This window comes from Bidens hawaiensis, unplaced genomic scaffold (assembly GCF_021521415.1).
Source record: "Bidens hawaiensis isolate Kalapana, Puna unplaced genomic scaffold, B.hawaiensis_p1.1 tig00028784_1, whole genome shotgun sequence".
Taxonomy (NCBI): domain Eukaryota; kingdom Viridiplantae; phylum Streptophyta; class Magnoliopsida; order Asterales; family Asteraceae; genus Bidens; species Bidens hawaiensis.
Genome location: NW_027494721.1, coordinates 41,032 through 46,877, shown reverse-complemented (window position 1 = coordinate 46,877; position 5,846 = coordinate 41,032).

Here is a 5,846-nt window from a genome sequence, read left to right as displayed (position 1 = left end):
CCAGAAATGGTTCCGGTAATTTTCCGACCCGACCACATTTCGGCATCCCAACATCACCCTGAACACGTTTCCGAACTCAAAACATACTTGACGTACCTGGAAATTCGTTTAAATGACCAAACTCTTACTGAACTTCAAGAAAATGCAAGTACACTAACTAGCCTCCCCACACCTGATTTTTTCTGCACAAAACTCAAGACAACAATCAATGCGCGACTCTATTAAATGAAAACAAATTGGAAACACTCTTACATACCCTGGGTTGCCTTCCAGTAAGTGCTGAATTGCATGTCTACAGCTCGACAATGCTCGAATGTTCAGTTATCTCATAAACCGCTGAGGTCATGATGAAACTCACCGATTCTTCATCCATATTATGAATGTCTTTCATTTCCAGGTACGGCTTCAACCGATAGCCATTTACAACATACATGTGGTTTCGAACAACAATAATTAAATACGGGCCCTTCCACTTGCTTTTCAACTCACCCATTAAGAGCTTCATCCTTGTCTTGTATAACCAAACCCTTTGTCCAACTTCAAATTTCTTCAATCGGATCTTATAATTATGTACCTTCTTCATCTTTGGGTTGTAAGCCGATGCACACTCGTATGTCTTGCCCCTTAACTCTTCAATCTCGCACAAAGATAACTTCCTTGCCTTACATGCATTATCATAATTCATGTTAACCTATTTAGTAGCCCAATAAGCTCTTTGTGAAATCCCTACCCGTAAATGGCAATCCTTTCCATATACAAGTCTATATGGAGTGGTTCCAATTGGCGTTTTATAAGCGGTTCGGTAGGCCCATAAAGCATCGGTCAACTTGGTTCACCAATCCTTGCGGTCTGTCAGAACTGTTTTTTTTAAAATTTGTTTAAACTGCCGATTAGATACCTCAACTTGTCCACTCGTTTATGGATTGTAAGGGTTTGAAAGTCTATGATCCACACCGTATCGTTTGAGCAAATTTCCAACCTTAAAATGATATCCCCCATCACTTATGATGGTGCGGGGGACTCCAAATCTCGAAAAGATGTTACTTTGCTCAAAATAGCAAACGACCGTGAGATCATTTGTCCTAGTGTCTATCGCTTCGACCCATTTAGACACATAGTCGATAGCCACTAGGATGTATAAATGACCATGTGAATTATGGAATGGGCCCATAATAAGTCCTGTTTGCTAGCATTCGTACATACCACCTTTGTAAAGTAAGAACATCTGTGATATATTCATAGTACTGTACACTGTGTTCTCACTTAACGATGCATAATTTAAGGTTGGAGTCTTAAAGCCAAGAAACAATATCACCTTTTATAGTCTTCACAGCTTTGAATGTTGTCATTTTGTGAGCTGTTGCACGAGCTTTGTCTTGCTTATTGTTTTCTAGCTCCACATATCTATATACCTCAATCATCTTTAAAGTCGAGCCTTATTACGTACCTCGAACATGCCCTCGAATGCTGGATCCTTCGAACCCGAACCAGATTCCGGTACTTTTTCTTAGTTCTTCTTCTTCTTTTTTCTCAAGATGTTCTTCAATTGTTTGTATATGTTCTATGGTGAAGAATGGAATACCCTGATCAGCATTGGTACGTGTGTTAGATCAGAATACTCTTCAGTTTTCACATCTTCTACCTCAACGTCAACATAATTAAATGACGTATCCTGAGATGGGATACCCGTGTCGAAACAGACCTCGTTGTCATTGATAGCTTCAACATCCTCCTCATTCTCCAACATATCCAACTCCTCATCATTCAAACCAAGTAAAAGTGAGATTTGTTCTTGGGATAAAGCCTAATCAACGAATTCTCCTTCCTCGATCTCATATGCGTTAGCCGTGGTCATGACACCACCACGTTTGTTGTCCATAAATAGAATCGTGTTAGCCTTGATCGACTCAATGGGTGTCACGTTAGTAGTGTCTTGATCACTACCAATTGCTTGTCATTACCCGAAGTACTAACACCATCAGCAGATGTGCATGTTTGTTGTTGATGCTCACCACCACTTATACTAGAATCATGGTCTTTGTCTTTGTCATTACCTTTCAACTTCTTTAGCATATTATCTTTACATGTCATTTGAAGGATAACGTCTTCTTGCTCTTTGATTTTCTCCCACTGAGCATTAACAAGCTCCCGAAGTTCATGACTCTATTTTTGACAGTAAGCGACGTGATTCATTATCCTGCGTTGAACCAATCACATTTGATCTTGAAGTTGGCGATCGACTGCCATTTGACTCTTTTGAAAATGTATCCGACTTAGAAACATATCCAGTTGTTGTGGTATAATCAATGTATGAAACGCCGGAGGAATCTGCTGCACGGGACCTTGAGGACGATTAAACCTCATGTATGGTAAATCCGATAGCTGCATAGGCATCATCGCTGGTGCAGGAGTTGTAGCAACATAAGTGATCAGAGAGGTTGGCATTGGAGATAGCATCGATTGAGAAATCAAAGCAAATCTCGGATCAGATGATGCCGTCGTCGTCAAAGTATCACCGGGGTACTAACATGTAGGAACCACCGGTACTTGTTGTTGAATCGACAATCGTGGTTCAAAAGAACCAATTTCCACTCCACTAACCCTGAAAGTCCTAATCTTTTTAGGTTTGTCTTTCATCGACGCTTTACCCTTTTGCTTTCGTTGAACAACCTCAGAACTAGCTACCACAACCAAATTTCTACCAATATTACCACCGGGACCCCCATCACCTTTATTACCACTATCATTTTATGTACCAAGGCAGGATCTTTCAATGTGATACCAATTAAACCCGTTCTTAGACAGAATCTAACCACGAATTGATTCAAGTTAAACACGAACAAAAACGGATCAACACAAGAATAACTTCAAAACACATGTTATATTCAACTTCGGGTGCTTAAGCCCTTCAACAATGATTACAATATGATGAGAATCAGAATATTAAGTAGTCACAGGTCTCTCTCTCCGTTCCAATGAACGTCTCCCATAATAACCTAGTTACAAGGTATTTATAATGCCAAATGCCCTAAAGTCCAAAACCATACAAAAGCCTACCGAAATATATTGATTTCGGTATTACAAGTTAGCCCAAAACCAAGCCCAGCTAGATAAAGTGTAGACCAACAATCTCCCCCTTGGTTTATTGCTTGATCTTTACTAGTGCTCCATTACTTCAGCATTAGCTTCTTTGTAAGCACATGCCCAAAAACCTTTTTCATATAATCGATCCCACCATACCAGTATACTCCTTAGCAGCTGACTCATAAAGTGTTTCAGCCATAATCTAAAAGCATTTAAGGGTCTTCATGTGTTTTTCACCGAACTTCAACAAGTCTCGCGGATCAATAATATGGTATGGCCCCTTATTCAGCCGTACACTAATAGTAGCCGTCTCACCATCTTAAGTACAAAATATCATCCCATCAAGAGTACCTTCAGGACATCTCTTGATCTTCGGAATGGATGTCACTTTAGCAGTCGGAGGTCACATAACATTCAACATTGGCTTATTCGTATAAGGATCACGTAGCCCCTTCGCTTTCTTGACAAACGATTCAGCAGTAGGCATATCGGGGAATCCTCTTTCAACTTGGTTGCTCAAGAAGTTCCAGAAATTGGTGGCTTTTGGATCATGATTCGATAGTGGAAGGGATTTTGTATTAAATCACTCAAATCAACTTTCATCTACGACCCGAAATCCATCATCTTCATGTAATATTCCATATATCCAGATTTGCGCTTGACCCACCACATTTCTTTCTCTATATCGTATCCCCAAGAAACGACTTCATAACGATCTCCATATTTATCAGAAAACCCCTTATGAAGTTCCACCAAAAATTTATCTTGATGGTCAGAGGACACAGTGCTCTGATTAGAATTCTTCCTGCTCAACATCTTTCTTTTGATTCTTTCCATCTCCAGTTGCGTAGAAGTATCAATATTTGAAGCAGGACGCAAACTGGAACCGCAATCAACAACAACATCTTGATCATCACCAACAGTCTTTTAACCGCTGTCATCACCCCCTTTAGATTCATCTCCAAATCGTTTAACAAGCTTTTGTTGGAGATCAAAATACAAAGCGGTAAGACCACCCATGCTCGCTTGAAGCTCTTGAATCTTTGAGTCTTTATCAGCGTTGCTGGCTTCAAGCTCTTGAATGCGTACATCTTTCACCACAGAGTCTTGTTCAAGCTCAAAGACTCTGCGTTGTAACGCATGTACATCGACTGGTTCAGCTTCCAAAGCAATCCCTTTACCGTTATCTTGTAAAAATTTGTCTTGTATGGCGAGAATGTGTGTAATCTTCCTAGCTGCACTTGAGATTTGTTGACTAATCGGGTCAGACGATCCATAGGGTTTAGTGGTCAACTGGATATGTGCTTCAAACTCAAAATATTTCATAATATCAGCAAAAACTTGATCTTGAGTATGTTGGGCATCAACATACGGGCCTTGTTCAGATTGAGCTTCAACAGTAGGCTTAGTAGGTGTTGGTTGAATGGTTGGCGTAAGATCACTAGCCAATATACCAGGTCTTGGATCTCTCTTTCTTCATTTACGCGGAATAAGATCGGTGGCTGGCTCATCTTAAACATCATCATCATGATGATGTGTCACATGAACTGATTGAGGTGATTTCAATGCAGTTGACTGGAGCGTTTCTTTAAACGTCTCGAATGCTTCAAGTTGTCCAGAAGTAGGTACATATTGTTGCACCTTGTATTATGTCTCCAAAGGTTGAGATAGAGAACTATGAGACTCGTCATCAGAAATAGCTTCAAAGGCAGTTGACAGCCTTTAAACTGGAACAACATGTTCCTCAGCAATTATAGCAGCAATAGTAGTAGCCTCAGTCTCTGCAAATTGACCAAACTTTACAAGCAGATGAAGTCACTGGTAAACCACTTTAGCTCCTTTCCCGGACTGCTTAATTAAACCAAAGGTATTCGGACCCATGGCCTTCAGATCTAGTGTCTCTACAGACATGTTCAAATCAGGATAATGAGAATCAAAGATCATTTGTAGGAACCTCGGATACATCATGAACATTTCCTTCTTCTTCCCCTTCAGGTTGCTTATCATATCATCGAACACGAACTTAGAGTAGTTATAGTTCCAGTCCATGATCAAAGAAACCACATTCGACATATAGGTGTGGCTGATCTCGTCAGAACCCCCCTTTCGTCCTAAGACACATGTAAAGAAGGTGTGAATCAAGAACCTCCAATATGGATAAAAAAATTCTTGATGGTTGGAGGATAGGTTTTCTCATATCCATTCATTGAACTATCTCTGCTACAACCTTAGTAGAATAGGGTAAAATCAGGTTGATCACCAAACAACAATACATCACAAATAATGGCCTCAAAGAAAATTAATGGCTTCTTCTGGATCTTTGACTCTATAGTAAATGCTCCCCCGTCACCTCGTTGATTGATAGAGGCATGGTTCCAAAAGTCAGTCACCATCTTCTTGCAAATAACTGGATTTTTTCGTAAGGCGTGAGAAATCCTGCAAGTATTCAGCCCCACAGTCATAGACTTGAACTCTTTATGAGCTAGAGGAGGATCAAATAGACATCCAACAATATTGTGTGTATCGACATACTTTAGAGGTGCTTGATCAGACATGACTGCAACAAACGAGTCAAGTTAGAAATACATTCACTTAAGTCCATAATCAATTGTCTAGTTGATTTAATATCTTTTATGATTAATCAATTAATTATATTAAAAGGACCAAAAAAATAATGAAAATATAAACCCCTTTTAGTAAATTAGTCCAAATAATAATAATAGTATTTATCTGATTAAAAGTGTTTTTTGTCCAAATTATGA